Here is a 9,853-nt window from a genome sequence, read left to right on the forward strand (position 1 = left end):
GTTATGTGACTGCCGAATGTGAATAATAAGTAAATAATATTAGTTAAGATATTAAACAAATTTCTTTACATTTATTAAGCTAAAGAGCAAGGAGGATCGAAGTTGGATAGGGGAAAAGAGAAAGCAATAGAGTAATCAATCTACAACCGTTCGAATATACCGAGGTAAGTCTTTGAGTAACGGAACTTAGCTTATGATTTTATAGGTATCATATAAAAGCATAGTAGATAAATTGTGATCTTATGGTTCTATATAAATTACATAGTGAAACAAATGATTTTTATTTTATATGACTTGGAGCCGAATGGTTAAAGAATTCACGTGGAATAGTGAAATGAAATCGTATTACGTGTATGTAGCTATTGAGCCGTAAGAGTAAGGGTTGATAAGCATGTTGAACTTGTTTGCTAGTAATGCTAATGGGTTATGATATATATATGTGCATAGCATTCGTGTGGGTTATTATAACCGGGTTAAGTCCCGAAGGCATTCGTGTGGGTTATTATAACCGGGTTAAGTCCCGAAGGCATTCGTGCTGGTTGTTATATCCGAGCCAAATTCCGAAAGTATTTATGCTTTGAAAGGTGCGATTCTGTCGTAATAATTCCGATTAATGTGCTCATAATCCCTAATATGACCAAGTATGGATCGTATATACATTGGAAAATTTGGTACAGTATAAGTTGTGATTATGTAATCGAATAATGCTCTCCCGGCCATTCCTTAGGGTTATATGAAGTCTATAGCTCACTCGAGTGACATGAAATTGATTCAAATGAAATTTAGTTAAGTTTGACTTCGAATGTGTAAACATATTGATAGAAGTGTAAATTAAAATGAATATGTGATCTTGTGCATAGACATTTATTTATCCTTATGAATGCTATTTCTTTTGTGTTTTTGTTTCAAATGATTTCCTTACTTATAACTTACTAAGCATCGAAACGCTTACTCTGTTGCTTAAATTCTCTGTATTATAGATTTTGTTCGTCAGCTATCGGACTCGGAAGTGTCAAAGTCGAAGTCATCCACACTATCTAAGCCCCTTTTTGGTACTCTTTTAGTTGAACTTTGATAATGGCATGTATAGGACTGACCTTTGTTGTTAATTAAGTATCTTTTGGTAATGTATATATTCGTATAGCCATGCGAAAATGGCTTATATATTTGGAGTATAGCATTATAATCATTTTGTATATATGGTCTTATGATATGGTTATTGAGTGGTATGGAAATGCTTGGTAATGATTAGCCATTGGAATGGCTAATCATGATCATATTTGGTGCTATGTATGTCAAATTGCTAGCTAATCCATGGAAACCATGAAATAGGTAAAATTTATCACAAAATAGATTCAGACAGCAGTAGTGACGTGAATTTGAAAAATCACTAAAAATAGTAGAAATGGAATTAAATAATGAATAAGTTATGGAATCGAAGCTTGATGAGTCTATTTTCATATGGAAGAAACAAAACAGGTATATGAGCTATATTTTATGAGATGTTTAAATTTTGTGAAATAGGGCCAGAGCAATTTCTGGATCCCCTATTATGACTTTGGAAATTCACCATAAATTTTACAAAGATAATTAAAAGTCATGATTTATATGTACAGATTCATTATTGTGTCTAGTTTTATTAAAGACAAACGGCATAGTGATTGAAGCTCTATACAGGGAGATATCTGATTCGTAATACACAGAGGTCAGAGTAGTTGAACCCTGAAATAGGGGAGACTTTAACTAATAAACTGTACTAATTGGCCTGACCAAAAATTCTACAAAAAAATTAGTAGATAGATGTATGAGTCTAGTTTCAGGAAAAATTTACAGAATTGGATTTCGAGTTTTGGAACTCCAGAAATGATTTTTAAAGCGACTGTGATGCAGTTAGCCAGCTTGTCTGGAAAATTTTAAAATGAATTGTATGAGCTGTTTAAGTCCGTTAACACCTCGTGTTCGATTCCGGAAACGGTCTCGGGTACGGGGCGTTACATTTGATTGGTATCAGAGCTACAGTTTAGTCAATTTTAGGACTACCGTAATAAGTATGGGTCTAGCTATACATGCCATTATGTGTTAATATGATAGTGTGGTGATTTCTGACAGATAAAAATCTGTTTTCGTATAGAAATGGATTCTGATCCTGATCAAGCAGTAGCTGACGATATTGACAATGTAGTGCCTGCTCCCGCGTACGGGACAGCGCCGATTGACTCTCAATTAAATGCAAGTAATCAAAATGATGAGGCAAAACAAGCCTTCTATGCTATGATGAACGACTGGTTTACCCAATATGGTCGGACTAATCCGGCTGTTTCACAACCCTCACCCCCGAATAATACAAACCCTGCACCTGTAATATCTCTTGTAGTTGACCCGTTGAGGTTGAACAAGCCCCCGGTTGATAGGATTCGGAAGCATGGGGCTACTGAGTTCAAGGCTGCTGACAGTGATGATGCTGAGCAGGCTGAGTTTTGGCTTGATAATATCGTTCGTGTGTTCGATGAATTATCGTGCACACCTGATGAATGTTTAAAATGTGCTATATCTCTGTTACGTGATTCTGCCTACTATTGGTGGAATACTTTGGTTTCCGTCGTACCGAGAGAACGGGTTACTTGAGAATTCTTTCAAACCGAGTTTCGCAAGAAATATATCAGTCAAAGATTCATCGATCAGAAACGGAATGAATTTCTTGAGCTTAAGCAGGGTTCTATGTCAGTTACTGATTATGAGCGAAAGTTTGTCAGACTTAGTAGATACGCTCGGGAATGTGTTTCGTCCGAGGCTATCATGTGTAAACGCATCGAGGACGGGTTGAACGAAGATATAAAACTGTATGTTGGCATTCTTGAAATTAGAGAATTTGTAGTACTTGTCGAGCAAGCTTGCAAAGGCGAAGAGCTCAGTAAGGAGAAAAGAAAAGCTGAAGTGGAAGCAAGAGAGTTTCGTAAGAGATCTTCGGGAAAGCCCTTTCAACAATCATCGAAGAAATTTAAAAATGATCCAGGCCGATCTAAAGACACTTCGGGCTTTTCCAGACGAGATCGTGATCGACCCCTTGTGAGTACGCGAGTCACTTCGGTTGCCAGTGTTGAAAATGATCGTCGGGACAGGATAGAGTGCCAATATTGCGGTAAATGGCATTTGGGGAGTTGTAGATTCCATGACCGCTCCTGTTATAAGTGTGGATCAGCTGACCACTTTATCAAAGATTGTCCGAAACTGTCTGAACAGAATGTAAATCAGAGTGGGAAACTGGGTGCTACTACAGGATGAGGTAGGCCACCTAGGAATACGGGGAACTCTAGCAGCGGTCAGAGAGGGTCTAGAGAGGTTATCACCAGATCTGAGGCTTGTGCTCCTGCTAGAGCTTATGCTATACGTGCACGCGAGGATGCTTCTTCGCCTGATGTTATTACCGGTACTTTCACTCTCTTTGATACTAATGTGATTGCTTTGATTGACCCTGGATCTACTCATTCTTATGTATGAGAGACATTAGCATCCAGTAAGACTTTACCTGTTGAGTCTACTGAGTTCGTTATTAGAGTGTCGAATCCCTTGGGTCGTTATGTGCTTGTCGACAAGGTGTGTAAGAAATGCCCCTTAATAATCCGAGGCTCCTATTTTCCGGCTGACTTGATGCTTTTACCATTTGATGAATTTGATGTTATTCTCAGTTTGGATTGGTTGACCGTACATGATGCAGTTGTGAATTGCAAAAGTAAGACTATTGATTTGAGGTGTGCAAATAATGAGATAATCCGAGTTGAGTCTACTGTTTTGAATGGATTGCCAACAATAATATCCTCGATGCTAGCTCAAAAATATGTGAGAAAGGGGTGTGAAGCGTATCTTGCATACGTACTTGATAATAAAGAATCAGAAAAGAAACTTGAATCAGTACCAGTGGTTTGTGAATATCCGGATGTTTTTCTCGAAGAATTACCGGGGTTACCACCTGTTCGGGAGGTAGAGTTTGGCATCAAACTTGTACCTGGGACTACACCGATTTCGATAGCTCCGTATCGTATGGCACCAACGGAATTAAAGGAATTGAAAGCTCAGCTGCAAGAGTTGATGGATAGAGGTTTCGCTCGACCGAGTTTCTCACATGGGGGTGCACCAGTATTGTTTTTGAAAAAGAAGGACGGAACCATGAGGTTGTGCATCGACTATCGTCAACTGAATAAAGTGACAATAAAGAATAAATATCCGTTACCGCGTATTGCTGATTTGTTTGATCAACTAAAGGGAGCCTCAGTGTTTTCAAAGATAGATTTGAAATCAGGTTATTATCAGTTGCGAGTTCGAAATTCAGATATACCTAAAACTGCCTTTAGAACGAGATACGGTCACTATGAGTTCTTAGTGATGCCGTTTGGACTCACTAATGCCCCTGCGGTATTTATGGATTTGATGAATCGGATCTTCAGACAGTATTTGGATCGGTTTGTAGTTGTGTTTATTGATGACAGTTTGGTCTATTCGAGAGATGAAACCGAACATGCTGAGCACCTGAGATTAGTGTTGTAGATTTTACGGGATAAGCAGTTATATGCTAAGTTCAGTAAATGTGAGTTCTGGTTGAGAGAAGTTAGCTTTTTGGGTCATGTGGTATCTGCATCGGGTATTCGAGTTGATCCAAGCAAAATTTCAGCCATACTTAACTGGAAGCCTCCGAGAAATATTACTGAGGTTCGGAGCTTTTTGGGACTTGCCGGTTACTACAGACGGTTTGTAAAGGGTTTCTCGATGATAGCCACACCAATGACGAAACTACTTCAGAAAGATGTTAAGTTTGAATGGACAGAAAAATGTCAGAAAAGTTTCGATCAACTAAAAACTTATTTGACTGAAGCTCCAGTACTAGTGCAGCCCGAATCAGGCAAAGAGTTTGTCATTTACAGTGATGCATCCTTACTTGGGTTTGGTTGTGTATTGATGCAAGAAGGTCGAGTTGTACCTTATGCGTCGAGGCAATTGAAGCCACATGAGAAAAATTATCCAACTCATGATCTCAAATTAGCTGCCATCGTATTCGCTTTGAAAATATGGCGACATTACTTATTTGGTGAGAAGTGCCATGTATTTTCGGATCACAAAAGTCTCAAATATTTGATGACTCAAAGAGATTTGAATCTGCGACAAAGACGTTGGCTTGAGTTGTTAAAAGATTATGAGCTTGTCATTGACTATCACCCGGGAAAGGCTAATGTGGTTGCGGATACTTTAAGTCGTAAATCACTTTTTGCTTTACGAGCGATGAATGTACACTTTTCTGTTCTATCCAATAATGTGTTAGTAGCAAAATTAAAGGTCAACCCATTGTTGATTCATCAAATTCATGAAGCTCAGAAAGTCGATGATGAATTGGTTGCAAAACGGGTTGAATGTGTTTCGAATATGGAATCAGAGTTTCAAATTGATGATGACGATTGTTTGAGGTTCAGAACTCGTTTGTGTGTTCCAAGAAATTCAGAACTTATTTCGATGATTCTGAACGAAGCTCATTGTAGCCGAATGTCAATTCACCCGGGGAGTACGAAAATGTACAACGATCTGAGACGTCAGTTTTGGTGGCATGGTATGAAACGAGACATTTCTGATTTTGTTTCGAAGTGTTTAATATGTCAACAAGTGAAAGCAGAACATCAAGTACCTACAGGTTTACTTCAGCCGATCATGATACCTGAATGGAAATGGGATCGAGTCACGATGGATTTTGTATCTGGATTGCCATTGTCGGCAAGTAAGAAAGATGCGGTTTGGGTTGTTGTTGATAGACTGACTAAGTCGACTCATTTTATTCCCGTACATACGGATTATTCACTGGATAAACTAGCTGAATTGTATATTTCTCAGATTGTAAGATTACACGGGGTACCTATTTCTATTGTGTCGGATAGAGATCCGAGGTTCACCTCTCGATTTTGGAAGAAATTGCAAGAAACTTTGGGTACCAAGTTGCATTTTAGCACCGCTTTTCATCCCCAGACTGATGGTCAATCCGAGCGGATCATTCAGATACTCGAGGATATGTTGAGATGTTGCATCCTTGAGTTTAGTGGTTCATGGGAGCGGTATTTACCTTTGATTGAATTCGCTTACAACAATAGTTTTCAGTCAAGCATTAAGATGGCACCTTACGAGGCTTTGTATGGTCGTAAATGCCGTACACCGTTATTTTGGACCGAGCTTAGTGAAAATAAAATCTTCGGGGTTGATTTGATTAAAGATGCTGAGCAGAAAGTAAAAGTAATCCATGAAAGTCTGAAAGCAGCTTGAGATCGTCAGAAGTCGTATGCAGATTTAAAGTGAAAAGACATTGGTTATCAGGTCGGAGACAAAGTGTTTCTTAAAGTTTCACCTTGGAAAAAGGTGCTCAGATTTGGCCGTAAAGGCAAATTGAGTCCGAGATTCATCGGGCCGTATGAGATATCCGAACGAATTGGGCCAGTCGCATACAGATTGATTCTACCCCCTGAACTTGAAAAGATTCACAACGTTTTTCATGTCTCGATGCTTCGACGTCATAGATCCGATCCATCGCACATAATTAATCCATCAGAGGTTGAAATTCAATCTGATTTGAGTTATGAAGAAGAACCGATTCGTATCCTAGCTCGCGAGGTGAAAGAGTTGCGAAACAAAAGGGTTCCGTTAGTAAAGGTGTTATGGCTCAAACACGGGATCGAAGAAGCTACTTGGGAAACCGAGAACTCTATGAAAGAACGATACCCAAATCTATTTACCGGTAAGATTTTCGGGGACGAAAATTTCTTAAGTGAGGGAGAATTGTGACAGCCCTAATTTGACCTTAGTCGAAAAGTGGTTTCGGGACCATAAAACCAAGTCGTAAAAATAATTAACCATTAAATTTTGTGTTTATTGTATGTGAAAAGGCATGTGTGAACGTTTCATACTTTAATTTTATCATTTGTATGCGAAATTATTAAATAGGACTTATGTGAGAAAATTTAGAAATGTGTTAGGCAAATGTTGAAGTGACTTATTAATGCATGTTATAAAAATACTTGGACTTGCATGTCAAATATTCCCTTTTGCTAGTAGTGGCCGGCCATGATGATGAATTTATATTAAAATATGTATTAATTTTAGTTAAATGGTTCTATACTTTAAATAAAAATAAAGAAATTTGGTGATGAAAACAAAGTTCTCTCTTTGTTCAACTTGGCCGAATAGAAGAAAGAAAGGAGGGGAAGAATTTCGGTCACTTGAATCCTTAGGGAGGTTAGTATATTGTGTTAAATTTGTGAAATGTTTACTTGTTTTAGGTAAATTATCATGGTTCTTGCTTAGCCCATGATAAAATTTTCAATAATGATGGGTGAATGGAGCATTCGGCTATGGTTATAAAGGAAGGAATTGTTTTATTTGAATTTTGATGATGAATGTGTTGAGGAAAGAAATTGGTCTTTCTAAAAATATGAATGGTTAATGCTTATACTAGTAATAGCCGAAATAAAGATGCTTGATGTCATGAATAAATGTTGTTTATATGTTTGGAATTGAGTAAAATTTGATGTTTAATCACTTAAGGATTCGGCATTGTTTAAGATAATTTATTTTAAATGTGATTTTGAATATTATGAGTATTGGGATGTAAGTATATGTGTGTGCTTGGTCATAGGAGTTTGCTATGAAATTTTGTTTGGTTGAGTGATGAATGGCCGAATGAACTATAGGCTAGGGTGGATAAATTTTTGTACATAAGTAGTGTGTGTGACTATTGGTTAATGACATTCGGCATTATATTTTTATATGTGTGCATTCGGTCTTTGGGGGGGGATAACAAGATGAAGTCAAAATGTTAAAGAAGGATTCTAAGACTTGCTAAGTTGTTATGATCATTACCGAATGTATATTGGTCAAAGGGAAATTTTCAAATCGTCTATGTATGAGTATGTGAACAAAATATTAAATGAATATTCGGCATAATGGGGTTTATGAGTAAATGGCATACTATATATATATATGTGAATACGTGGTAGTGCATAAAACAAGTAATCGATTAAATTGTGATAGTCACACATAGGTATAGATATATGAACGCTTTATGTATGTACCTTAAGACATAGGGGCATTTAGATATATATATATGTGACAGCCCTAAATTGACCCTAGTCGGAAAGTGGTTTCGGGACCACAAAACCGAGTCTTATAAGTAATTAAAAGTTATATTCTGTGATTATGATGTGAGTAAATGCATGTGTGAAAGTTTCATGCATTAATTTGATCATTTTTATGTGAATTTATTAAAATGGACTTATATGAAACATTGTTGGAAAGTGATAGGTTAATCTTACAATGGTCTATTAGTACATGCATTGAAAAGAGTGGTTTTACATGTCAATTTACCCATAATAAACATAGTGGCCGGCCAAGAAATGATAATGCTTCACTAATTCAAATTTAAAATAATTTTATATTAACAAATGATTTAATAATTGTAATAAAATGAATTAAATAAAAGAGAAGAAAGAGGATGGTGTTCATCTTCTTCTCTTACCTCTCTCAAAGCCGAAACAAAGATGAAAAATAAGGGAAAATTTACCTAGAGTAATTCGGCATTCATCTTTAGCTATTAGGAGGTAAGATTTGAATTTGTTGATTTGGTTTTATAATATGCTAAGATAAATTGTGGATGCACTCTTGGTAATGTCAAGAAAGTTGAGATTTCTTATGGTGATTTGGGCAATATGCCAAATGATTAAGTGTTAGAATTAGGGGTTATATTCATATTGTATGGAACAATAGGGGAATGACTAGAATGGGGTAAAGATTTTTGGATGAGTAGTTTAGAGGCACCTTGTACATTCGGTCAAAAAAAAATTGAGTTTATTTAGAATGTTAATTTCTTCCTCTATGATTATTTTCCTTGCATGTTAAATGGTTCTTGATAGGGGCGAATGAGTTATGAAAGTTTTTATAAATGAATGAAGTTCAAGGTGCAAAATTTTAGTCTTGATGTTATGAATAATTCGGTTGACATATGGAGAATGGGAGTTGTCATTTAGGTTAAGATCAAAAGAATGATAAATAGGCACTAAAAGGTTAAATGGGTGAAATTTAAGGTATAAGAACCTATAGGTAATTACATAGGTAATGTTAAAAAAATTAATGTGGTATATTCGGCCATGTAGAGTATATCCTAGAGATATTATATTTAATTCCCTATAATCGGCTAAATGGGTGATAATGGTTTATAATGTTGAATTGAATTATGATTATGTACATTAGAATTAGATATAACAGAAACTATGTGAATTTGGATGTAATATTACATTCAACCTAGAGGCATTAGATGAACATTTGTGGAAATTTCAAAGTCTCGAATAATGGTGATTGTAAGATGATGTAAAAATCATTGAATTATATGTATAAGTATTTAGCAAAGTGATTAAACTACCGAATTTAATTATCCTAGATCAAGAACCCAAAGGAGGGGAGTCAAGCAAAGGCAAAAACAAAGAATATTGAGTAGACGGTTGGAAATCATTTCAAACTATATAAGGTAAGTCCATAAGCTTTCATGAGATTGATTCTACATATATATATGCATTTATACTTGTGGCCGTATGTGCCAATTGAGTTAATTAAATTACCTTACTATAAGGAATCGATACTAGCACTACGTGTGCGTAGTTGAAAGGCACTATGTGTGCTGATTTGAATGTTAAATTCGTGATTGAATTTTCGGGGCAGTAAGTGTGCGGTTTATCTTGGCACTATGTGTGCGAAAATCCTTGTGCACTATGTGTGTGAATTTGGTTGATGGTCTAAGTAGCATATGGAAAGCATATAGTGTTTGTGCTATTAATCG

Source organism: Gossypium hirsutum, chromosome A06, assembly GCF_007990345.1.
Source record: "Gossypium hirsutum isolate 1008001.06 chromosome A06, Gossypium_hirsutum_v2.1, whole genome shotgun sequence".
NCBI lineage: Eukaryota > Viridiplantae > Streptophyta > Magnoliopsida > Malvales > Malvaceae > Gossypium > Gossypium hirsutum.